Below are 27,954 nucleotides of genomic sequence, written 5' to 3' on the forward strand. Positions count from 1 at the left end.
CGCCCCGGCCGCGATTGCTCTGCCGCGGGGAGCGCGGCTCCGCCGGCCGGGCCCGACCGCCCGCGAAACCCGGCCTGGATCGCCCCGGAGCGGCGGGGCGGGGGGCCGCACCTCCAGCTGCCTCGGTGGCGTCAGGGGAAGGCGGAGGTTTCAGCGGAGAACGCTCCTCCGTGGGTTTAGGGCCGGCACATATCCTCCCACCGCCGGCTGCAGCTTCGGAAAGTCACGGCTGGGTCGGGGCTGAGGCTTCTCCCGCCGAGCCCCTCACGGGGCTGCCGCGCCCCCTCGGCAGGCCTCGGCCCGCGGCTTCACCCCTCTTCAACATCTCTAAATTAGAAACGCTTTGTCGGTTTGGAACAAATGGCCACGAAGGTGTAAAAAGGAACAGAAATCTAATTTTATGCTACGTAAAGGATCACAGAATGACAGAATGAGCAAGGTTGGAAGGGACCACAGTGGGTCATCTGGTGTAACCTCCCTGCTCAAAAAGGGTCATCCCAGAGCACATGGCACAGGATTGTGTCCAGACGTACTTGAATATCTCCACAGATATTCACATATCTCCTCTCTCAGTGAGGGAGACTCCACAACCTCTCTGTGCAACCTGTTCCAGTGCGGGGTCACCGGCACAGTAAAGAAGTTCTTCCTCATGATCTGGTGGAACTTCCTGTGCATCAAGTTTCTGCCCGTTGCCCCTCGTCCTGGTGGTTGGCACCATCAAGAAGAGCCTGGCTCCATCTTCTTGGCACCCTGCCTACAGATATATACACACATCAACTAGGTCCCCTGTCAGTGTCTTTTCTTAAGCCAAACAGGCTGGCCCTGGGCAGGGGCCATGCTGCTTTGGGGGTGCTGAGTACTGAGAGCCATGGTACCCCGTGGCCCCCACTTCTGATAACCCACAGACCTTCACTCAGGAGCAGGGGCTGAGGCAGTGCCTGCCCTTTGAAGCCTTGAGCTCCTTTCTGAAAGTGCACACATGTGTTCCCCTAAGTGCCATAAAACTCGCCTGAGCCTGCTCAGGCTGGGATCCTACACAAGCTGGCCTGTTGGTTCGGCAGAGCTGAGACTGGTGTATGTTCTGCCAACGTGATTTCAGGTGAGCCAGCCAAAAGCTCTTCATCGATGGCTATCACTCGCCGTTACTTCTTTGGGGATTTCAGTGAAATGGGAGATGGGTTTTTTGTGTGGATGCTACCCTGCCCTGAGCCATCTCCTGCACTATGCAGTGTTTATTTCCTTATATATTAAATTTCATCCACTAATTTACAAGTACACATCTTACTGGGAGTTCTACCCATTTTTGACATTGATCGTGTGGCTCTTTTTGAATAAGGTGTGGCTGTGATTTATGCTGGTGCACAATTTTTACTCGTTTCCTAAGTGTACTTTCCATAATACAGTATCGGCAGCTCTCATGATTGTTCTGTGATACTGATGTTCTGTGGTAGAAATTCTATAAAGCTCCAGTTCCATAACTCAAGTAAGAATTTTGGCTTTCACCTAAAAGGACAAAAGTCTGTTTCTGGTCCTGTTATTTGCAGCAGAAACTTATGTTGTGTGCTGTAGCAGCTCTGGAACCAAAAGGAAAAGAGACATAAATGTATTATTGTGACCGTCATTGGTATTATTTTATTTTAGCTCTCTCGATACTTGTGTCCCTGATTCTTTATAGCCTAGCAATACTTAATATGAGACAGGGATAAAAAGACTTGTGCAGCTTACAGAAGTACTTGTTTCTCTGCTCGGATGTCTCCAATATATTTTAAGGTGAGACAAAAAAGCGTTATTACTTGCTGCTTACACTGTTTACACTTACACAGAGTCATGGTAGTTTTCTCTGCAAAATCAAGGTGTGTATTTATTCTTGTGGTGCTTTGAGGAAGTGTAGTTTTGGTAGCTAAGTATATATTTCTGTCTGGATGATTTCTGTAAAAATAAGTAATTTATGATTTTTACAGGTTAGTATCTCACTCAAAGGCTGTGTTGTACTAGGAGAGAGGCCATTTTCTCTAGCTGTTTGTAGCATGCTGTAGCTTTTTTCAGTTTGCTATGGGAGAGATCTTCAGGAGTATTTCAGCCCCTTTTTTTTCTCAGATACCTTCATACAGAATCTACCAAGTGGAAGAGATTATTGTTTACAGAGGTTTACTTTGATTTTTCTTAGTTCTCCATCATCAACAGTTCTCCATCATACAACTTTTGTATAGTTCCATACCTATTAAGAAAATTTTCCTTTCCTACTTTTTACCATGAGAATATTCATCTGTCTCTTAAGTTTTGATTCCTGACCTTATCATGGTCAGGCTAACAGCCTCCACCTACACACACAGTCCTACAAGTACTTTTCACCTTTCAGAAGATATTTGCCATGTGGTTTGAGAGGAGAGGTCATCCTTCCTCAAGGGGCTGCATTGCTAACATCACAGTTTGGGGCACCCATGCATTGACCTCCCAAATCTCTCTGCAGTTATATTCTTGTTTCCCTCTCCTTGTGTCCCCTTGTTTGGCTGGTTATAACATCCACCTCATCAAGGGCTCCAAGTTCTGTGGCAGAACCAGAGGAAGGGGTAGGTTCGCTCCATTGCAACCATGGCAACACTTTTCAAAGATGCAGCCTACGGTCCTTGTGAATCTTCCAGTTTTCCATGGCAGCCTCATTTCTCAGTGGCTCCATCTACCCCAGGAATAAGCATGTTGCAAAACATGTAAGTCAATATTCAATAAAATACATTCTTAGCATGGACAAAATCATCTGAGCTTTAAACAAGAGTAGAGGACTACGTATAATGCTGTGAACTTAATTTAAAAGTTGAGCAAAAGGGAGAGGCAAAGAGGGTTCATTTTAGCTTCTGTTTCAGACAGGCCCTTTCCTATTAAATCAGCTAAGTTTTTATAAAGCCAAAATCTCGGTTGTGTTCTCACTTGTTAAAGCTCTTTGGTCTTTATGCTGCCTGTTTCCTGAAGATATGCAATTCTTATGAGGCCTCACCCTTGGACACCTGGGGACCTAGGGAATTCAGAGGCAAACATTTTGATTTGCTGTCCTGCAGTACCAAGCCAAATTCTCAAATTTAGGGAGCTCCCAAATTTTGAGAGTGTTCAGGAGTGACTTGAAAGTTGTCTTTGTATGCTTTAATAGGGCTTATTATGTCATGCATTCATATGTGAACTATCAAGAGTTTGAAATATTATTTTATGGGAGAAAGGGATGTAGAAGGAAACTTTTTATGGAACCTTATAGCCTATGGTTCAAGCCTTTCATCATGGCTGGGCTTCACGAACCGGAGATTTATGGAGGGCTCTACCCACGTTTGTTACAAGCGCGCTGGTGGCTAAAAAGGCCAATACGAGATAGGAACGTCTGGTTGCAAAAGGCACAGCAGAAAGACTCCTTAGGTGGTATATTCTGCAAGACACGATTCTTTCTGCATTGTCTTTTCTCCTCGAGAGTGATCCTGCGTGCTTTCTCAAAAGAAGCAGCAGCGTTATAGATGGTGTGTCTATAGCCTGTGGTGTTAATCCCTTGAAGGCAGTGGATATGGGCACTGATGTCTGTAATCAATCTGCTACTGAAGTCAGTGATAGTGTGGTTTTTACAATCCATATGTAGATACTCAGTTCCCAAATTTTAGGTCTTGACCCATGTTTCTTTTCTGAGTTTCTTTTGAGCTGAGCAATGGAAAAACACTAGACAGCCTCTCTTTCTTCTAATATGCATCATGCCTGGCTTGTGCAGCAGCACTATGCCACAAGTTTGTTCCGCAGGTACTACTTCTGTCTTAAATTAAGTTGTTTCCATTGCAATATTTCTTAATGGAAACATTCCATCATGGTTAAGTCAATAACAAGTTATTTGACGCAGAGCCCAACATTTGAGCTAAACATACCAGGAACCCTTTAAACTTACTTTATCTCACTTGTTTGCAACTCTTCAGTGGGAGAGATTTCCTTTTATCTCACTCGCAACTTGAGGATCACCAGTTTGCTCAAGAGCAGGAGATGTCTTTCCAGCTGGAGAAAACAGTGCAGTTGCTGTTGACTGGGAGGACGGTTGTTCTGTGTGCTCATACTGATTGTATGTGGGACATCTCATTGTACTGGGGGCAGTTTTGTTATTTTAAATTATAAAGGAGTTTAGTTCTCTTAGAGTGTCCAGATTCAACTCCTTTGTCAATGTGATGCACTTCATTATTCTCATCAGCTCATCTGCTTTTCCTGATGGAGAAAAAGCTGAACCTCATTTCACTTTATAAAAGTCAGGATTCTTTCTAATAGAGCTTCTATTTAGCCAGTGCTGTGAAAGGTGTTCTTTCCGCTGTACATGTATGTGCTGAAGAACACATCTGCTCCTCCTGTAATTTTTTCAGTAGTACCTTTTTTCTGAGATTAAAAGGATCCACCCCCAAGTCCCGGACTGACAGCCACGCTCCTGAAGGAGAAATTACCCTTTTAAGAGATCCCCAAGAGCTATAGCCAACCACAGCATACTGTAGATGTTACACTTTTTGTACATTGCATCCTTGCCAATATTTGAATACAAGCCATAATTCAGTGGGAGCATAAATAACTTCCATTCAGAGAGACGGATGCTGTGGTATCAGGCCAAATGGTAAGCCTTGTCTGTGCCTGCATTTTCGCTTTATCGACCACACAGCATAATATGATGCTCCTTATTTAAATCCTTCATGCAGATGTCGTACTGGGTTAATTGACAAGCAACTGGATTTGATAATATGTGTAAGGCTGTAGCAGCCATTGATTCTTGGGATAGTGTGGATGTGCATGTAGTGATCATGGAGTTATGATTCTCAGTGGTGGGATATGAAAAGTCTGTGGGTCACAATGTAAATTTAAGCTGCTGAGGGGTGAACATTAATTTGCATGCCAGTTTAGATTGATATAATAATTCTTTATAGGGGCAAAGCATGATTGGCTGTAAAAGAGTTGTCCTTGTACCTGAATTGTTTTAGAGCAGCAGACCTTTATGCTGAGTTAACAGCACGCTGTTAAGAATCAGTACCAATGTAAACACAGAGAATGATGGCTTTATGTTGGCCGTTATGTAATGCAGTATTTCACAGTTGTTGAAATAATTTCATTTTCAACCAGGTGGCTTTGTCAGTCTATCAGCAAAAACTGAGCAAAGTGCAGCACTGAAAATGAAATGAAACTTCCAGCTGTCCAGATACTTAAGTGACGGCACTTCTATTGAGCTGGAATTCTGTAACAGTGCTTTCTAATTCCAGCTAATATAATACAAAGTAATTTGCTACTTCACTTTTTTGTCTGAAGTTCATAGTTACATTGTTAAGCTTTTACATGAGCTTATGCCACTCTAAGTCAGAGGGAGCAAGGAAAGGAGGTAAATAAGAGGGAACAAAGAAAGGAGGTTAATAAGGCACAGAGATAGACTGTGAGATGAGAATTAGGAAGGAGAAATAGGACGTTAGAAGAGCAAAAGATGAAGGAAGAAAAGAAAAGAAAAGGAAAGGAAGAAAAGGAATAGTGTATCACAAGAGTGGCAAAAACAAGGGACATGTTACGAGTGAAAAATAAAATAGGGGAAATGAATATAGGAGATGGAAAGTAAGAAACATCTTTCATTTTTTGTAGGAATATTTTAGACTCATCGGTAGCAATTCTTGCTGCAGTTCACTGTGTTTGGCTCATACCTTAGAAACACACTTCTATATGAGTTTCCTTCTTTCTTTTTGGCACCTGGCTTGCTCTTGTATAGGACTAGGCCTCTAGAGGTCTGAGGAGAATTGGTTTCTAATAAAGCTCCTCCATACCAGAGTTCAAAAGCTCTTCCACAATGTAGTGCACAATGAAAATTGACACCGCCAAACAGCTTTAGTTTCCCTCTTTTCTTTTTTTCTTTTTTTTTCTTAATTTTATGCACTTTTTTTGGCACCTGCATATCTGACTTTAATTTTTCTGCTGAATATTGAGCATATGGTATGAAGAAGTAAGTTATAACCAAATCTATATGTTTTTATATATCAAAAACTACAATGACATAGGTTTTCGTAAGTTTTTTTTCCTAATTCTGTGAGAATAAGCAGATGTGAGGCGCTTCCTCTATTATGAACATTTATATGGGCTATGTGGTCAGAGGTGCTTAGCAGTGAATTTGGCTCAGGGCAAGGGAACAACAGCAGTAATTTGAGGAGTGATTTACTCCTGTTAACACTTTTCAGAATTGGCAATAAAATCAGTTCAGTGCTCTTAAGATGGGAAGGGCAGGATTCTAAGCAAAATGTGGAAGATATACATGTGAAAAGTGGTTGAGTGAAAAACTGTTTGTTATTAATACTTTTAAAAAATCCATACATATATTTCCAACAAATAAAAGATAATGAGAGGGCTGCTCCCTTTTCCTAGAAATGATTACATTTTCTTTGCCCTTCTGGTTTGGCTGCTTTTAGGCTATTGCTTATGTAAAACAGAACACCTCCTAAGCCGTCGTTTACTAAACAGAATCTCTGGCTTCTGCTCTCACGCTACACAAGGAGGCAAATTGTATTCTGTGTGAGAAGCTTTAAACGTGATATTCAGCGAAACAAAGACACACATCCAGAAACAACAAAGACAAGATGGTAAGTTTGAGCTACTTAAATTTGAATTTCCATAGTTGAAAAGTAGAATTCAAACATGGAAAACTGACTTCAACTTTCATTAGTCCTACAGGTATTTACTTTAGCAGTTTGTATTTTGCTTTTCTCCTCTCTTAGCAAACCCATGTGGCAGAGTTTGTTGAACAGAGGAGAACAATTCTGCTCTGAAACGGATGGAATGCTTTTTTGAGAGATCAGCTTCCAAAGGTGACAATCTAGGGGCACAGCAGGGATGCTGACTGCTCAGTCCTGAGTGCTCTTAAACAAGAAGGGATTCTTATAGCTGTGAGCTGTCAGTGATGAAGTCATGACCACATCCAGCTGTGCTATCAATAAGATAGGTTGCTCAGCAGCAGAGCTGTACCTCTGGCATGTGAATGCACAGGCCTTAAGGGATATCCAGACATTCAGGCACACTGGTAAATTTGTGCTTCATTACAGGTGTGAGAATCTCATCTTCAGTCTGCAGACCAACTCCACGCAAAAAGCAGCTCATTTATTAGATAGTGTTGTCCATCCACCGATGTGTCATAAAGTAGGCAAATGCCAAAGTGTCTGTCTATTGTGTACGGACAGAAAGAATCTTCTGTGATAGCCATCAGCTGAGAGGAGGAACCAGCTTGGTCCCAGGTTCCTCCTCCACAAAAGTGTAGGAGCTATTCTTGCTCCTATAGACACAGATAATTCATCTTGTCTGTCATGTCAGAGCTGCTGAGAATAGCTACAGGCAAAGTGTTGCAATACAGGAATCACTCAAAGGAGTTACTGCAGTGGAGTTTGAGCCACGCTGAGGCATTAGAGTTGGAAGTGCAAGGCCAAATGAGAGAAAAAACATGGACAGTAGCATATGGAACTGTATATTCTGTTGAACTATTGAACAGTATTATTTGAAATATGGTAAATTATTCTACATGATCTGCATGTTTCTAAGAATAAGTGGAGGTAGAGATAAAATGAGGGCATTAATTGTGCAGTTCACTTTAGATCCTGTACTTTGGAGGTTGGCAAAGATCCCAGCTCATTCCATACAGGGTCATCACCAAAACCATGTACCAAGCACCCTGAGTTGCTGTGTGTTTATCTGACTGCCAGATGTGCAGAGCTCTCCCTACTGATAGAGGGCACAGGGACATCCATAACTTGCTCTGGGGAACTTGTAAGAGCCTCCCTCTGTTTCCAGGTGGTAAGGGTTGTATCAGACACTCTGAAGCTGCCCACCTGGCATTTGCCTGGCAGCTGTGTAGGTTGAGGTAGTGTGTCAAGGCAGAGAACTACCTCCTTCAAGAAGGAGTGTCTTTTCTGATATTAGTCATTGGGATGTGCCAGAAACTTGATTAGCTTAGTCAGAAGGACAGGGCAGAAGCAAAGGGAAAATCAGTAGCCTTTCTCAGAAATTATGATGTAATCGCCTTTTTTATCTGGAATCAGGCATGGAAGTCCCTGGCAGAGAACAATACCTGAGAAAGCTTTACAGTGAAAAAGCATTCATATTCCTTCCTGAAAAAAAACCCAGCAGAAAAAAAAAGGGATCAGAAAAAGATGTTTCTTCTAAGGAACTTTTTGTGCAAATTTGCTTCACAGTTAGACACCCAGAAGGCACCTAACATGCTTGCCCAGAACCCATCCAAGAGAGGCACCAGGATCTGTGGCAGAGAAGGGAGTTTGGGCTCTCTCATGTGTAATTTACAAACATCCAAAAGAGATCCCTCCGGGTACTCTGGGGGCTGGAGGCCCACTTAGTTAGAGAATAAACACGGTCAGCATTTTGCGTGGTGCCGTGTCACACACAATATATTCTTAGAGAGCCGCGCCTGGTACCTGCATTGTTTTCCTCATTCATCATACACCAGGCGTGCATTAGTGACAGCACCGTAGGAAATTGTATTCTTCATGCTAAAATGCATATATCTACCTGTCAGAAGCCCACATGTTGTCCCAATAAGGGCCAAGGCTTAACTGCTTCTTAGTAGTCTGGTGCAGAAGCACACATTACACAACTACCCTCTGTGTTCAAACGAGCCAGTACCTCGGATAGTGGCTGTTGCAAACCAGGATGGCAGCTGTCTGCGGATATAATCACCACTGAAGACATACTGCCAGGGCTTCTGTGTCCTGGTTGCACAGCTAGGGGCAGAGCACTCAAATATTTCTAAAGCTAGATATGCAAATGCCTCTGGAATGAAGCCTTTTACAGTTCTGTTCTCATTAACCTGATTTGCATATGTAAATGACCTCTTGCCACATGATAATGAGGTCTGCTCATACAGAGATGTTCAGCATATAAGCAGAGGGTTTTCAGAGACAATTGGAGCATTTTGGCCAAAGTGGATGGTACAGGGACAGAACTAAGAAAGAGGCAGAGGCAGAATCCAGGGATAACAGGGCAAGGAAGCAGAAGGAAGCAAAAGAAAATCAAATGTTGCAGATGTCTCTTCCAAATGCCAAGGGCATCTGCAGTTCTACTGCCTTATTGGAGCAATTTCATAGAGGAGCCTGTGAAATGAGGGCAGCTGGAGAGCACTGACAATTGGGAAGTGACCTGTGGCATGGAGCTACCCAGAAAATAGTGGATGTCTGGCTATCCTGGAACAGCAAGCACATTGTTTAGCATTCACTGGCTGTTTTAAAGCAGCCTCTTCCAGTTACTCCTGTGAGCACTATCACAGAGAATGGAGAGCTGGACACATGGTGGTGGGTCAGTCCTTCTTCAAGAGCAGTCTCCTCTTCAACCATTTCTCTCTGAATACCTCCTTGCCACTGTCACTCTCATTCAGAGGTGACATTTCGCACCACAGAATGCTGCTTAGCTTCTCATTGGGGATGTTTTATACCTAAGCCTTGCTCAGTTTATGTGAAGGCATGACAAAATCCCTCCTGGGTTACTCCCCTTGGATACTGTGCCACTTTTAGAGAAGAAATGACTGCTCATCTCTTGAGACATCTGTCTTCCTACTTGCTATGTTTAACTCTTGGTTCCTGGTCCTGCTACAGAACACTCAGCTGCTGAGGGTTTGCTGACTCAGTGCTCTACAAAACTTACTTGATCAAGCACCATCCTTATACAACACAGAAAAAAACAAGTGATCAGTTCCACTCAAGACTCACAGAGTTCTCTCAGGTAGGAATATCTCCATCCTTTCAAAGAAGGAAATGGCTCTGGAGGCCAGGTCTTCTTAAGGCCAGTTGGGAGCCAGTGTGACTGGCAGTCAATATCTGCTACTGCTGATGACAAAAATAAATAAATAAATTGTGATCTAACTCAGGATTTGCCTGCAAAAAAGCATATTCCTATATCCAGTCAATTGACCTCCAGTTTTACTGGTACTTGGGAAGTTGGATGTGGTTGTTCTCTTTTTGTCACTGGAAAAATAATAGTAGCCAGGATCAAATAACCAGGCCTCTATTCATAGCTGGTAAGCAACTAAACTGAGGTTAAAAGAAATAGAGTAGCTGTGCACGTCACAGTCAATTAAGAAGAAGCTGCGTTCCATCTTCGTGAGCAAGCCAGAGTTAGCCAAATTAAGTTAAAGTAACAGTGAAGGCAAAGCAACTTGGATTAATTTAGGAAGTTGAGTTCAAGCCTATAGAAGAAATTAGTTCATCTCATGACTACTTCTGGTTCACTCCCACTCACACCAAAGGGAAGATAATGCATATGGGAGACAGAGAAACCCGACACACTTGTATGTCATTACCTGTCCACTGCTGACAAAAATATATGCAGTGTGACTACAAGTAATGATTAACTTCAAAGCACTAAAAACTGATTGTCAAACATGCCCCATCCCTTCTGCACATCAGTAGGCAGTTCCTGCAGCATCCACTGGCCCAAGCCCAACTCATCTGCAGTCCACCCTTTACAATGTGGTCATTACATGGAGAAACTAAGATGTAATCCCTTCCCATCATGTCCACCAGCTTAAACAAGATATTCAATCCTATTGTATTTGCACAGTCAGTATAGTATTTCACAGTCAGCAATATCATCCAGACTCATGGCTGTCCCTTCCTTAAATGCTTTCTGGTGTGAACCCTACTTTCCTAAGGTTACATCCCAAAGCCCTCAAACACTGAATGCTCGGCTTTTAAGAAAAGCAACAGTCTTGCATATCTATGCTAATATTAATTTGTTTGGTGGTTGTAAGGAAAGAGTAATGTGCAGAACCACCTACAAATGAGTAGTGTCTAAAGAGCATAGTCTGGGCCTGGTGGCTTATTCATATAAATAAATCAGAAGACCCTCAGCATGGAGGGTCTTCTGAGTGTTTCTCTGTAGCCCGTCTGAGCAGCAAGCCCTTAACCACATACTCTGGGAGCATACAACAACCTCTGGGAGCACTCAGTGAATTTGGGCAACTAACAACCTGTCCTAAACCTGAACCTTCAAGTGTTTGCCTTTTAGAAAAGGCTGTCAACCCACTAAGCCAAAAGCTCATGGAATTCTCTCACTTGCAAGGTACCATCTTTAAAACATCTTTGGTTTAACTTTATTTTTAGTGTTTTAGTAGGCAGGCTTTTTTTTCTTATTTGTAGGGACTTCAATCAGACAAAAGTTTTATGAGGCTATTCCAAGAGAAGACATTTAATTAATTCCAGACCTTTCTCTTCCCCCCTCTTTTTCAGCTTAGATATACTAACTACATACCTGTCTATAACAACTGAGGTAAAAATCCTATGAGACTTCTAAGAAGCTTGGTTCATCTTTCATTAGATCACAGCAGAACTGAACCATATCCTCTCACTGCTAGACAGTTTTGAACTAGGCTTTTCCCAGTCTCACTGGGGTATGTATGTGAGCTGAAAAGCTTCACAATGCATTAAGATTTCATGAGGGCCCAATTCTGTTCTCTCTTGCACTGCCTTGAATCTTCACTGCACAGCACTTCTGCTTCAACACCACATAACTGGGAATACAGTAAGACTATGAGTAGCCAAGCTCCAGTGAATGGACCATCTGAAAAACGGTGTTCTAGCCATGCAATTTGTGATTTTTATCTTGAACAGACAAAAGTTCAGTGTCATTACTTCATTCCTGTTATATAAGTGTTTTGGACACAGGAAAGACATTTTGTCTTACAGTGAAAACTTTTCTTCCAAATAGGTTTTTTCTTTGTTTTAGGGTTAAAAAAAAAAAAAGGCATTTTGAGAGATCTTATTTTGTATCAAATGGTCAATGTCTCTTCATTATTTTGGCAGGACTTGGTTGCATTTGGTGCTTCTGTATGAAATCATACAAGAAGGCACGGAATTCTTTCCTTCCTGGTCTGTTCTGTCAGGATATAATTGAGTACTTTGTGCTTTCATGAAGAGGTAGCAGCTCAGAATAGGACCTGGACATCTTGTAGACCTGGGACCAACAAGGACTTTCACTCAACATAATATTATTAGAGGAGTACGTGACAAAAAATTGTGTCATACAATCAGTTCCCTGCCCCCGCAAGGAGCTGTGGGCACCTCAGTTTCTCCTGTTCCTGTCTGTAGCATATAATTTAGTCACCAGAAAAAACAAGTGCTGTGGTTTTAAGTAAAGTAGCTGATGAGAAACTGAGTAGATGGAGGAGTTCTTAATTAAGTAATTAGACAAATAAGAGGGGAGAGGATAATACGATACAAAATGATGAATAGAATAGGAAAAGTAGGTCAGGAATTTCTGTTCTCCCCATATCGTGACGCAAGAACAAAATGACATGCAGCGAAGTTCAAAGGTGAGAAATTCAAAGCCAATGGGGGGGGAATGGTGTCATGTAACCGGTAATTATCTAGTGGAAGCCTTTCACTTCTGGAAGTCTCTGATGCCAAGAATTTATCAGTTTAGCATTGAAACTAAACTATCCAGAATTATCACAGAGATCATAACAGCTTTACAGAGTGAGTTAGACCTCCATTCCTGTTTTAATCCAGTCTTAACTATGCAGTCCTTCAGCTTTTACACCTTCCTTTGAGCTATCTGGTAATGACCACCATCTGAGATGGGTCATTGGAGCAGAGAGATCTGAGTCAGCGTGGTGATTCTTGTACTCCTATGTCCATAAAAAAATTTCCTTTATAATTGGTTCAGGGTACAGGACAAAGTCCCTTCCCTGGGGTATTTACAGGTTACTCTTGCTCTAAAAGCTAAAACCCCCTACAAATGAACATAGCAATGAATGTAGTTTCTCAGCAGCCTTAGGAGATATCTGGCTTGGGGAGGATTTGCCCCCTGCAATAAATATCAGCATACTCAAGTGAAATTTTTAGAGGCATGCATGTTACCTGTCTTGGAAAATGGGCCATCTGTCAGCTGATCTTTAAGCCCCTGGGATCCTTCTCATGCCACCAGGAGCTCAAAGATATGAGACCTCATTATTGCTGCTGTTCCATCAGAGCAGATTTGCTGCAAATGCACATTTTTTTCTACACCTTACATATTATTCAGATTATTCAGATACAGATATTCAAACCCAACTCTCTTAAACTGACCCAAGTGTGTTATGGTGCATTTAATCTGATGTAAATCATAAATTTGCTGAGGACAAGCTGCTTTATATTTTCAATAAACTTTTGATTCATGTTTTTTAAGTGTGCTTTAGAGTTTTGCACACTTTCATCAAAACCAGATGATTTTATTATTTTCTATATTCATTGTACACCGTTGCTCTGCTTGCATGTTTACAGCAACTCTTAAAACAAATGAAAGTCATCATGTGCTTCAGACAGATCAGGGTAATTACATCCACCACTGAAACACATTAATTTTCACCCTTTTCCAGCAAGAGACACAAGAAAGAAATCATCAAGAATGAAAACTCTTGGATACAGTTGTATTACCTGGAGCACAGGGATGGAGGTCCCTTGGAGCCTGGTGGCATTCCTCGTGACTGAGGTGATGACAGAGACTAATTTCTTGCCATAGTTGAATGAGACCTATCTGACAAAAATGACAGCACCAATGTCAGTTTAACTGGCACGTAAATAATAGAGATTATTTCTATGTTCCTAAATAAATATATTTTCTTTCCTCCTGGAGATATTCCAGGCTGCGCAGCTTTGGAATTTACTTACATGCACCTTCCTGACATGGGATGCCAAAATATAGTTACACAGTAAAGGAATCTGCATTCTGTATTAATATGAAAACATAGCTCTAGCTTAACAGAGGATAACACTAAAATCAGTTTGAAGGAAAACAACTCAAGATAAACCACATCTCAGTAAAATACTTAGGTGTTGTTAAAAGACTATGCCTGAAACAAACAGCAGCACAAGAGCTGAAGGACTGCAGCAGTTTAAAGAGAGACTCTTGGAAGAATGGCAAGTGTTGGAGCTATTCAACCTGACACAGGCATCCATAGGTTTGTCCAAAAATGTTCATTGAGCCTGAAGGGTGTCAGACCCTGGTCTTACAGTGAAACAAATGTGTGCACTGATTGATTTATTGATACTTCTGCAACCAGTTATCTTCATTAAGTTTGTTCCTCCTGTGAAGCAAAAATGGTAGCTTTGGTTACTGTCTTCTCCAGTATCACAGACTTTCACAGGAAAGACCCATATTGAGTTGGGAAGGTATCTTGGCTACACACAACCAGTACACATGATGTGTCCCTGAATCCCGCCTGGAATATGCTAAATCCAGGAGGGCACTTTTTTATCATAGAATCATTATGGAGACAAGATTTCAACCACTGCATATGCCAATTAGTTTTGATCTCCACAGGGACTTTTTTTTTGCAAAATCTTTGACGACTCGTGGTTTGTGTAAGACGGTTTTCAGCAATTCATTTCATTTGAAAAGTTAAATATCAAGAGTGTAAAGTGACATCCTAAGAAAAATCCAGCCTGCTCTAGAAAAAAAAGTAAAGGAAACTTGGTGTAGAACAATAATCTGTACTTTCTGAGAGGTTATGGCAACAAACAGATAACAGACTGGTAAATAGAGTGCTATGACCATCTTCTGTAGCTCTTATGTGAACTTCTGCCTTTCTGTATCCTTGTGAGTACATATTTGGTGATAAGAACTCTGTAAAATATTTGTAATCTCTTTGCTTTGGGCATCACTGATGTTATGAACATAGACAACATAAGTACCTTTTATTTCACAGTAGGCTCAAGAAAAGATAGTTTCTCTGTTGTGAGCTCTGTTGCGTTATTGGTGAACAGAAGACTTCTCCAGCATTTCCATTTATGAGTTCTATACCACAGAGGATTAATTCATGCTTCCAGTATACTTTGGGACTAGCCCCAGAAATTACTTCAGATGTTCAAAATACAGTTTCACAAAATAGTTGCTTATCTATGTTTCTGTTAAGGAATAGGAAGCAATCAGAATGGTTAAGTGATATGCAAAAGACACTCTAACCTTCAGATTGTAGGACTTGGAAGATATCTTTGAAAGAGGATGCTTGGCAATGAGGAAAATGTATGTGCATCTCAAAAAATTGTTAACAATAAATTGAAAGACTTCACTAAAACATCCTTTTACAGTAGCTTTCTATTGCTGCCCGTCTGTACAAAAATACAAACACCCATGCACATATAGGGGAAGGGAGAAATCACAGTGCAATGTGGGGAGTTAAATTACTCATTCCAGTACACTGCGTTCACAATTTTACCATAAAGTAATATGGTTTTGTAGAATTTTATTCCTCACCAGTGTTTCAATGTCTTCAAATGAGATTAATCTTTAAGAACGTATTTCTAGTTTCTCGGCATGTTTCAGGTAGATTTTTGGAGTGAAGTAAAAAGGTGAAAATGTATTTTCTTTTGTTAACATATATATGCAAAATCAGCTTTTTTCTCAAGCACTACAAATAATCATGAACAGCTCAAAATCTCATTGATGGGCATGGGTTGTACATTTCAAGAAAAGCTGAAATGAAGGAGAAATAAATCAGTGGGAGAGAAATGTTTTATGTTGGTTTAGTTTTTATTTTATTGCTAGAAACTGCTGTCTCTTTACATTTTCTTCTTCTGAAGAAGAGGCTGCGCTCAGTGACTAAATCTGTCCTCTCAAGGGAGCATGCATTACTACTGCAGCAGAAGAGGTGGAGGCAGCCCAAGCCCAGAGTTAGTCTCAGACAGTAATCAGATCTTTTCTTAATATCAAGAACTCAGTTCCAACTTCTTGTTTTATTGCTACCTTATAACAAGGAAAGGGGAAAAAAATAAATGAAGTTACAGCAACTGAATGATAAATTAAGCATATAAAGTCGAGACAGAGAGAATCAATTACTTATTTAAAAATTTGTTCAGCTCTAAGCAGCAGTGTTTATGCTTACTTTTTATGGTGTTCTAACTTTTTTGCTCTGATTCTGGTCCTGTAGCTTTAGAGTTTCTATAGAATTTTGGTTTTCATTAAGATGGGGTGACAACACCATTCTTTCCTAGCACAGAAACTTCCATTTGTCTTAGTCCTTTAGTTTTGCCCTATTGTCTTTTCTTTTGCTCACCTTTCCTGCCACCGTAGAAGCTTGGCAGGGCACTGGGTAGGTGATTTATAGACAGCTCTGGATTCTTCCATACTTCCTTTATTAAATGGAGCAAGATATTTAATTAGTTCATCATAACTGGCCTGGATGCAGCCTTCATCATTAAAGTTTGTCAGCTGTCCACATCTGGAGAAGTACTCTAATGGTATTGCTTCCGGGGTCTGCCAGCCCACAAGCCCTGTCCTATTATTCGGGGGCCTTATGTCTCTGTGTGACTTCCTCTCTCTCTGCTCCCATGAAGCTAGAATGCAAACACATCCATATTTTTACTTGAACTTCCCTCAAAGGGGTATTTCCCAGTTGAGAAGAGTCCGAGAAACACAATACATCTAGAATTATATTACCTCCATGGAGCTCAAATGCACAGAATAAAAAGGAACTCTCTGCAGAACCAAAATAGAAAAGAAAATGTTAAGGTGTGTCACAGAGACATACTCTCCTGGAAACAGGCATGAAGCCAAATCATATGAGGGACTAGTAAGTGAATGAAGCCCACCTCCCAGCACCTAAGGATTTCATTTAGCTACAAAAGCCGTGGCACCCAAGCAGAGTATGAGTTGACACAAATAAAAGCAAACCCTTTGTCCAGAAATGAACAGATGTTATCATTAGCTTAGTGTCATATGTGCTTAGAGACACATAGTACATATGCATGAACACGGTCCCAGATCTGGGGACTTAAAAAATCTAGTCAAGTGTCGGACTTTTGGTTCAGGCATTTATGTGAGTGGCTTTGATTGAGAAGTCTTTCAGTCTTTTTGTTTTGGTTTGGTTTGGTTTAGTTTAGTTTGTTTGTTCTGTTTTGGTTTGTTTGTTGAGGGGCTTTTTGTGGTGCTGGAGGGATCAAAAATATCCTGCAATTCACTGTTCTTATTGTGGTTTAGTAGTCAAACTTCCATAATTAGGTAGAGTGTTTAATTGGAAGAGTGGCTGAAGCAACAAGACAAAATCTGAATTAAAAAAAAAAATCCCACTAAGGACAGTGGGTAGAATGGGTGGTCAGGTCTAACAAACACTGACAGCCAGAATTCTGTATGCTGTCTCTTTTAACATCCATATTCATCACTCTCATAAAATGAGTCTAGATAGCTGTGATGATAGCTGGGCAACCCATCCCACAATATAGAAGTCACAGCTATTCAACAACTGCATTTTCCAGGAGTCAGCACGGAGCTTGCATGGGTAAAGTGCAATCTGTGTCACACATTCCTGCTAATGACCTAAAGGACTATCCTCTCACAGCAGAAGAAGGGAAAATTAATCTTCACCACAATTGTTCCATTCCTCAAACTTCTTTTTAGCAAAGATATAAATCGTGCCAAATATCTATCAGTTTTATGATGACAAGACCATCAAACTTGTTTCATTAAACACCCTCCCCCCCTCTTACAACTGCCTAAACAAGATTTTTCCATTTAGTACCCTATCAATCCAGAGTTATGATTATTCAGTAACTGAGGGGATCTCTTGTATTTAAATATTAATGTTTGTGTAGTTATTAAAGTATTTGATGATTTGTCCAGGGGCACTGTAAAATTAAATATAGCATGTCATTTATGGTAATACAGAGGAGAATAATAAAAAATCTTTTTCATTCTGGTTTTGTGTCTGGCTCTGCATGTTACTTTTAGTGCTTATTTGATGGTTTGGGGTATTGTGTGTTTTTAAACCCTTTTAAATGTAGGATTTCAGAGCGTATTGTTAGGAACATATAAAAGATTATCTCCCAAGTAATGACTTCGTGTTGCTGTGTATGAAGTGCTGTCTGACAGTTATACTGCTAAAGGGAAAGGCAGTTTTCCAAAAACACTTATCATGTATCGGATGTAGCAGTACAGTAAGCCCATAAATATTTTGGGAAGCTCATTTTTGACCATGCTGTATTTGCTTTCAGAAATCACCTCAGCTGACTGGAGCAGAAATGTGTATGTGTAATTAGTCTTTTCAAGCTATGTATATTTAAAGAACATTATTTAGGCACTCTGCTGTGACTCTTATGCTGTAAAGAACTAAGAGACAGCGTACAAGGGAGAAAGGCAGAGCAGCTTATTTGAGGCAAACACTTGACTGGCATTTGTATGTGTACAGGTGTGTAGCTTCTTCATGGATAAGTTTTTGAGGTGGGATATGTTTGGCCCACTCTGCTAGGAAACCTCTTTCTGCACATTTAAAAACAATAGTAGATAAAAATAACTTTCATAAGGTCACCCAGAGCCAGAGTCAGGAATAGAAAGCAGGTCATATGAATCCAAGTCAGAGCACTCTCTATGAGACCAGACTGGTATTTCCTGCTGAAAAAAAAAAAAAAAAGAGTTAAAATTTGAAAGACTGCTTTCACTGCACTACTGAGGGGGTATGATTGAGGTCTGCTTCAGTTTTTTCATATAGGTAAGTCTAAAATGATTCTGTGCCTAATGATGGACAGCTGCCACAGGATGCATCTCTTCTTGGTAAAAAGGTGTAGCAATCTATTATATTTTTTAAAATATGCCTGGCAAACTGAATGAATATAGTTATAGTAGAAGCAGTTGCTGCATTTAAGGTTGATTTATTATTTTCATTCTAAGCCTGTTTTTAAAGCTGATCATAACTTTCTGAGAGTGTCCATATTTATATATATATGTATGTGTGTAACGTAGCAAAATTACAGTAAAGCAGCTTTGTTTATAAATTGCAAGCATGCAAAAGTCAGGACATTCACTTAGTGTTCTCAGTGAACCAATAATTCACCTGTCTTAGTACAGAGAATTGCTCTACTTCGTGTTAACTGTGATGGCAAGACACCGAGTGCATTTTTTTTCACTGGCTTAACTGGAAATGCTTCACAGGAGGTTTGGGATACTCATTATGTAACAGTAATTTAGAAAATTTTAATTAAGGATGTATATGCATGTGAGACATCCGGATTATGGTTCCAATCCAAAGCCCACTGCAGGCAATGCGAAAGACTCCCATCAAGTACATTAATTGCTTGATCAAAACCCAAATCCTTACACTGGAAATAATACGCAAATTAGGGTTACTGCCTTTTTCAAAGGACAGATTAATTTGCACAGACCTCAGTGCTACCACAACAAGGCTGTTTCCTGTTTAAAATGGTTTGTATATGTTTACATTACACCTTGGTATGCAGTGGGGATATGTGCAACTACCATACCAGGCTGTCTGAAAGGGCTGGTATGGCAATATGGGGAAGAATCTGTAGCCTCGGGAGTGATATGTGGAGAGGGCTTTACCATGAGCAGTGAAGAATGAAGACCACATTGATCAGAGATTAATGCGGTATGTAAATCTTCACTCCTTCCCTGTGTTTCAACTGAGTCTTAAGGCACATATGCAAACACAGGGAGTGTTTGAGCTGAACAACAAGCAAAAGTGCAAGCCACTCTTGCACAGGACTAAAATAGCTGCAAAGCATAGTACTGGTGTCCACGTCATGGAGGCCACAGAAAGTTAGTGTAGGAAGACTGTCCTCACAACCTCCTGTAGCACAGTCAAGAAACACAAGGCTTTCATTACAGAGTTTGAAACAGCCTCAGAACTGCAACAGCTTCTACCAAACAGCTCTATCAAAACACACCTGTCATCTTCTGTGTTGGCACTTCACTCCTGTCACCTCACTTCCCTGTCACTGCATGCCTTTACCTTGCATTTCACTTCAGACCCAAATTCACTTCAGTTTATCTCTTATCCCTGTCTCATCCATCATGATTTCATATAGTAAATCAGAATCCTTAGCTCTCACCTTGTTTTTACCAAAGGTGAAATCCCATTTTCTTAAGAAGGTATTTTCCATATGTCTTTACATCTGCATGTGGAAACATTAAAAAAGTCTGCCTAGTCATTTTGTCATCTTCCTTCAAATAATACTCTTACTCTCACTGTTGCAATGACTAAAAAATTATCTGAGAATGGTTAAACAGCTGGTGTGCTATGACCACCACTTCTTATAGTAATTGTAATCCTCTTACTGTAACCTCGTGATGTCTCTGTCTCTTTGTTGTATCCATCTGTTGTCTCTTATCATATTTTTGGACTGCAAAACACCTGAGATAGGAACTAGCCTTTTTCCCTCACCCACAAAAATGAGCTTAGTGTCTTGCACCTCAGTATCCCCACCAACATCACTGCTGGCATTCCTGACTGTTACCTCAAGCACAACTAAATTATAATTTTTGAGAAAATGAATTGGAAGAGAATTATACACACATAAGTGATATGTCTACTTTGTTTTCATAGAAGGAATCACTTATTTTAGATACATATATGTCACTGTGTGATATTCCAGAAATATAAGGATACAGGTCATATATCAGACTTCAATGCATTGTTAAAAAGTTGCTGGAAATCGGTGCACTGCGCACCATTATATACCTCTAATATTTGGATAATTCTGCACCTCACAAGGCTGTTGCAAGGACTAGTTAACAAACTCGTATTTATAAAGTGCTTTGAAAATTAAAAGAGCTATCTAAATATGCATTATGATTAATAACAATAAATCACATTTATTCAAATTTGTCAGAATCACTAAATATGCAAAATCTATTGGGGGGGGGAGGCTGTTATTATTTTGTAATGCACCAGTGGAGTTCTATGCTTGCCAAGAAAGACTGTGTGATGTTTTATCTGGCAAAAATGTTTCCCCAGCAGTATGTTCCCCTCCTCCAGCTACTTACACATATCAGAAATTATTGGTACGTGTTATTCAAACTTTATATCTTTTTCCTTGTAGCCTCTAGAAATGTCACCATGACCAAAGGTTACCAAATAAGTACTGTCTTCGCTGTTGTAATTAGAGCTGTACTAATCCCAAGTTATGATTCAACAGGTACAGAAGAGATCTATTGTTTCAAGAACTCCTAGGAATGAGCAGACAAAAGCTCGTCATTCCACAGCCCATGCAAAGCAGTCATGAACAGCCTGGATCTACAAAGTAACTTTCTCCACAGTAATTTCAAGTTTAACCATGGGGGAATGACAGGTAGCTGATATAAAGTTAAATGTCACAAGAAAACCAAAGCAAAACAATTTGTAGCAAAGCATGCCCCATCTCCAGAGGGAATGGCCCCCTTTTTAACCCTTTCCCACTTCTGCCTCCTGCACCCTCTACTGCCACGGCCTGGCAGCTCAACTGCCAGGAGGGTAACAGCAGGGCTCAAATGGATGTGTTCCCAAAGGGCAGTGACCCAAATAAGTTGCCTCTCTGTCTCTTCCATTCAGAAGTTCAGTGTACAGGCACAGTGAAGTTCTGTGTGGAGGACAAGCTTCTCCTCATCAACTGCATTTAAGCTCCAAACCGAGTACCTGGTTAAGTGTCCTGGGTACTCCTGAAAACCTGCATTTGATCATGTATGTAGCTGGGTAGCAGTTGGCATTACCAGACCAAAGCTGGTCTAGACTAAAGCTCGGTGATGAAAGAAGCTAATGGAAATAAAATATATTGATTAAAACTACACGTTTTGCCCTACCACCATATTAGTATGACAGGAGCACTGTAGTAATTTCCATTCACAGAGAGGACACACACAGCCATAGAGGAGGTAACAACAAACATATTGGGTAGGAAGAAATGAGTTGATCAAACCAAATGTTGGAGTGAGGACAGATCAAATGATGCCACATGGAAAATTATGGTTTGAAATGAAAAAGTGGTCCATTTAACAGTACATAAAGTCTCTGTAATATGCATAAAATCAGCAGTTAGCAGATGTTTTCTGACACAGTGCATCTGCATGAGGCTGAGGCACATTCAGTTCCACTGTAGTAGCAATACACAGAGCACATATAAGGGCAGACCCTACAGACAGATAAAGACAGCCTTGCCCTTACTTAATAATAACAGTAAATAATAACTTGTATTAATTAGCAATCAGGAATTTAATCATGGACTCGGATGCAGTTGAGGGAGGTATCATACAGAAGATGAAAGGAAAACCTATCATCCATTGGTAACAGATAAGATGAGGAAAAAAATTTCATTTCAGCCACCTGTTTGATAAGATTCTGCTGAAAATATTACCTTTGGGTTACAACTCTCTATTCACACTTCATGGCCAAAGGCAACTTCTCTAAATCTCAGGACAAATTCTTTAGCCATTTTATGTCTGCAGAAATGCAAATGAAAATAACGTTTCTTCATTTAAAAATAATACCTTGCGTTTTATTTCATAGAAGTGTCTGAGTTTTGAGAAATTAGCTGTCCTGAGCAAGATGGTTGATTTCAAAACACTGATACATCAAGGACATTTTCTTTCCTGAAGTGACTTGTTAGCTGGGAGCTAGCGGAGGAAAATATAGTATGGTTCTGTCTCAGGCTTCTCTGGAATCCTAAACAGCCATTCATGCCTGTCCACGGCAAAATATAGACTACTCACAGTAGGCAGTGCAGATCTTCACAATTTGGTCTTTGTTTTTCAGTGGTTTTACCAGAAGAAATAACACTTAATGACTGAGAGTCCTAAAATATTAGAATGAATGCTCAACTGGTCATGATTACCATAACTGATAAAAATATGGAAGCTCTCAGTACTTTTAGAATTTATTTCAGGTCATCTGCACACTCAGGCAGGGGCCAATGTACCAGCATGGTGCAGGTTATCTTAGACTCACCAGCACTTGTGACAAATTAATTTATTTCAAATCAACACGTGAAGACTGGAGCCAATTGAACAAAGCACTGCAGTAATAGCCCGACTTGACCAAACCTAGTCAAGAAGCACCCACTCTTGGTCACAATGGCATCATGTCTTGGACACAGTATAGTCATGTGTTTGCAGCTTCCAAGGATCATGTGAATCAGGGAAAGAGACTTCAAAAGCTTCAGTCATGCAAAATACAGTTCTTATACTATAGACTAGAGATCGTGTATCTTCTTAAGCCCCTTTGTTTCATGATTTTTAAGATTCTCATCTGTTTTCAAAGCCCTTTATGGGACAGTTCAGAGACAGGAATCTCTTCAGCCTACACTAACCTGACTTCTCAAAGAACCTCTCTGAAACAACTGTCTGCAACAAGAATGAGAGATGTCATTACAGGAAGTAGAAAGCTAAATATGGAATTATCTCCCTTTTGAAAACACGGGAATCACCACATATCTTCCTGCCATGAAACCACTTTTTGTCCAATAGACACAACAGCAGTAAAATATAATAAATAAACAAATGCAATGCTACCTGCAAGATATACATGTCAAGGGGAAAAAAATGTACCTCTGTGCATAATTGCTAAGGTATATTAGATACCACGGAGGCAAGCTGGATATAATTGCCTTAACAGATACCATGGATTAAGTTTTACCCAACAGTTTCAGAGCAACAATGGGAGAGAAACTTTAAAATGGGACACACACACCCCAAAAAGGCTGTCAGAGCTAGCAGTGAAAAATGAGTATATAAGCTCAGTTTAACTGAGCTTCCTACTAACTTTTTCCGTTTCGGACAACAATCTCTTACTTCTCCAGCAGTGTCTGAAGTATTGCCATTGTGGCACTGGCTGCCGATTGCCAAGGACTTTGTTAACAGAAAATGGAATAATTTTTACTCAGAACTCTTTACTCTTATTGAGTGTGATTTACCATAGTGTCATTGAGAAGGTCTCATTGTTACCTGATCCTATCTTTTCACAACCAATGCGATTACTGTGTGAGAGAAAGCTGCTCATTCCAAGCACCATTTTGTAATAAAATGATTACTGGCTGAATGCTGATACTTTATGAAAAGAGCAATCAATTAAATATCTGCTATTGCTCAAAGAGTCTTACATTAGAAAGGCACACAAAATAATCACTAAATGATTGCACATGGTGGCTTGGGCTGGACTGTGTGAAATCAACTTAGACACACACAGGAGTATAAAGTGTTTTTCACACACTTTGAAAATCACAGTGTAAAAAGCAGTGATTGTAGATGACCATGTATAATAACTGGGCTATGAAGAAGCGTCTTTCTCAACCTCATTTTAAGCATGGCATACTCAATAGTTTACACTCACAGAGCAATAGTTATTTTTAACAATCACTAATGAGCTGAAACATCCCAGCCCCCTATTTCACATTTAGTATTCTTTTTGAGATCTACTATTCCACTGCCTTCACAAATTTGGGAGGCCCCTGGGAGATCTCTTCCTTGCCTTGCGACCATGCCTGTGGGACATGCTTCTATTCCTCCCCTAACACTAATTCCACTGACATCAGGGGACGTACACAGAAATGCACCAGCATACAAACTCCACATCAAGAGAAATAAAGACGGTGTGAATGGTCTCTTTCCTTACCCGTGCCTTCCCGTCTAAGACATGGAGAGCTTTGCTTCATCAGTGCCTTCACTCCTGAATGTCAAACAGGCTGTGAGACTGTCTACCACCCACCTGAACCAGAGACTACAAGAAGGGTTCCTCAGTGAACATCCCAGGCACGGTTCCCACTGCTGAATTAGGACAGAAGAGGAAAGGCTTCTCTCTACCTGTGGCCATGAGCATTCACTTGTTCACAATTTTCTTCCCTTCCTGGAAGAAAGACTCCAGAAAAACTCCTTCTCCCTTCTTTTTGGTCTCCCATTTACTCTGAAACTAGGTTGAGAATTTGGGTCTGACTGGTGTAAGATGAGGCCTTCCAGTTCTCAGCTGCTCCACTAGCACCAATTATCCAGGAGCAACAAAAATCTCAGCCATCATCTGCTGCCAAAAGAGGTGATTGCTGAATGAGCCTCATATATTACAGATTAAACATTGCTACTGTGGCCACAAAAGAGGTTCTATTCTGTATTCTTATTTTCAGTTTATTACAGATCATTTCCTTCCTTTTTTTTTTCCCAAAATGAAAAATTGAGGATGTTTAATTTTTTTTTATAAAGTGTCATTGCCCAGTTCTTGTGAGAAATTAAGCCCATAAATACCCCTCCTCCCTAGAAATGGCAAAATCTATGCTGACTCTGGTTCATCACTGTCCATTGTTTAACTCCCCAATTTTAATACAATAGTGTAACTACCTTGAGTTTTATTTTTTTTTTTTTACTATTTGGGAAAGTTAACAGGCCAACAGCAATTCAGTTGAACAGGAGAAACTGAATACTGGTGAGTAAGAGGGCTCACCAGTGAAAGTAGTAATGCAGAATGCTTTGCAAGTGACATGCAGGGAGTGAGGGAGCACCTGCAGATTGTAATGGTAATGGCTGCAGGAGAGGCAGGAAACTGAGGGACGAAAGCTGAGAAGTTAGTTGCAGGTTTAGCAGGAGAGGATGGATTTGAACTGTCATAGAGTTGCAATGAGCACTCAAATACTAGGATGGGTCCTAGTAAAGGGTTTGAAGATAGTACATTCAGTTTGTATACACAGCTATTCCTAACATGCCTCCGAAAAGAGGCAAGAACAGGATCAAAAGGTTGATGTGGTTTTTTGTACAGTATAACTGTTTATTTTAGGCCCAGTTTCCAGAAGTGATTTAACACTCCGTTTAAGCGGTAGTCTTCAAACTGTAAATGAAGATATACCATCCTTCAGGGAAAAAAAAACATCAACAAGAAAGGAACTGGTTAGCAAGAACAAGAATGAAGACAAGGACAATGAGTCCAGTTAAAAATTACCTGTAAAGACAGTAATGGCAGAGCTATACACATTCACAGTGAAGACAGATGTAGAGATGAAGAATGAGGTCTAGTCCAAGAGGTATTCTTGGAGAAATCTGGAATAATCTTTAAATGAGAGTCAATAATGTATTATTTACAGTGAATTCTGAAAGCACAATTGCAACTGCAATAGTCATTGTAATAGTAGTAGTACAGTTCCTTTCTTCCAAGTTTTTGTCTTCCAAACATCCATATTGTATATTATCCTGATACACTAGTAGAAGCAGGACATGAAGAGGCCAAGTGATTAACCTGGCATCATGTACATCACTGATGGACCCAGACTTTGATCCTTGTGCACAGGACTCCCAGTGTCCTCTGTTTAGCTATAGTGCCACAACATGGTGAGAGGCACTGTCCCACAATTCATTGAATATATGCCACTAGAAGCTGTATATTTAAAATTCTGTGAATTTTGAGCTTCTTCCATCTAGAAGAAAAGGTACCCAGTAAGATTTTACTTCTGCTGGTTAAGGATTTCTTAAAAGCATCTGCCCTGGATGCAGCGCATGATGAAGCAGTGTGTGGTATATTTCTCAGAAGAGCTGAAAGTGCTGCACAACTCTCAGTGGTTCCAGCAGAGTGATACAAAAACCATGTGGCACTTCTAGCTACTTGATGACAGATATTCTCTTGTGTTTGGCCATACATTTACAACACATTTATTCTTAGGATTATGTCATTGAGCATGAGCTGCTTTCAGGCATTAGATCATACACCTGGTCCTTCCTCAAATGCTGTTTTAACCATTTGCTGAAAGCACCAGTTGAAAGGATGATTTGACTAAGTGACTAATCTGACTGAATGCCTGTAACACTTACAAACTATTTTTAAGCCATTAGATTTGGGCAAAAGCTGCATAAATTGTAGGTCAGCACAAAGCAGCAATTCACAGATGGGCCTCTAAAAAAATCACACTATTTTTGGAGGCATTTGCTCCTGTACCAATTCAGACTAGTACTATATCCTTTCTTTGCTATCATGGATTAAATAGGCAAAACCTTCAAAAGTAAATACATACATAAATTAGGTAAGAATGGGAGGTTTCCAAAGGCACAAAAGATTTCAAAGGCACAAAAACTGGAGTTAGGTGCCTAAGAGACTACTGAGGGGACCTTACCGATGTCTATAAGTATCTGAAGGGAGGGTGTCAGGAGGATGGACCCAGGCTTTTCTTGGTGGTGCCAAGCAATAGGACATGAGGCAATGGGCAGAAACTGATGCACAAGAAGTTCTACCTGTGCATGAGGAAGAACGTCTTTACTATGTGGATGACTGAGCACTGGAACAGGTTGCCCAGAGAGGTTGTGGAGTCTCCCTTACTGGAGATATTCAAGAGCCATTTGGATGCAATTCTGTGCAATGTGCTCTAGGATGACCCTGCTTGAGCAGGGAGGTTGGACCAGATGATCCACTGTGGTCCCGTCCAACCTTACCCATTCTGGGATTCTGTGAAGTGGCCTTTATCCTTAATTCAGTGCTTGCATTTTCTGCTTGTTAACCGCTATGCAAATCATAGAATCATAGAATGGTTTGAGTTGGAAAGAACGTTGAAGATCATCTAGTTCCAACCTCCTGCCATGGGCAGGGACACATTCCATTAGCTCAGGTTGCTCAGAGCCACATCCAGCCTGGCCTAAAAAAATTCCAAGGATGGGACATCCACAGCTTCTCTGGATAACCTGTTCCAGCGCCTCACCACCCTCACAGTAAAGACTTTTTTCCTAATAGCTAATCTAAACCTATTCTCTTTCAGTTTGAATCCATTCCTCACTGTTCTGTCACAACATGCCCTTGTAAAAAGTCTCTCTCCAGCACTCTTGTAGCCCACTTTAAGTACTGGAAGTTGCTATAAGGTTTTCCCAAAGCCTTTTGTTCTCTGGGCTGAACAAACCCAACTCTCTCACCCTTGTCTTCAAAGGAGAGGCGCTCCAGCCTCCTCATCATATTTGTCCTCCTTTGGACTCACTCCAATAGGTCGATGTCTTTTCTGTGCTGGGGACCCTAGACATGAATGCAGTGCTCTGGGTGAGGTCTCACCAGAGCAGAGTAAAGGGGCAGAATCAACTCCCTTGACCTTTTGGGACTGCAAGTGCACATATACATAACATACATAATAATCTACACAGGCACCTAGATAAGAAAATTTGACTGGCTCCAAGTAACAGCAGTTTCCATGTTCTCACTCGTTACTGCTTTCCTTCACCCAAAATAAATTTCACCCCATTTTTAACTTGAGGTAGTCA

General features: G+C 40.6%; 1 long non-coding RNA gene across 1 annotated transcript; it reads left to right on the forward strand.

Moving 5' to 3' along the window:
* The first annotated feature begins 300 nt into the window (after positions 1-300).
* LOC108507204 lies at positions 301-16,008 on the forward strand. The gene is made up of 3 exons (XR_001878035.1): positions 301-1,099; positions 6,432-6,602; positions 13,370-16,008. It is a non-coding gene; the product is annotated as an uncharacterized LOC108507204 (long non-coding RNA).
* The last annotated feature ends 11,946 nt before the right edge of the window (positions 16,009-27,954 follow it).

Source organism: Lepidothrix coronata, unplaced genomic scaffold (genome assembly GCF_001604755.1).
Source record: "Lepidothrix coronata isolate B3197 unplaced genomic scaffold, Lepidothrix_coronata-1.0 Scaffold245, whole genome shotgun sequence".
Classification (NCBI taxonomy): domain Eukaryota; kingdom Metazoa; phylum Chordata; class Aves; order Passeriformes; family Pipridae; genus Lepidothrix; species Lepidothrix coronata.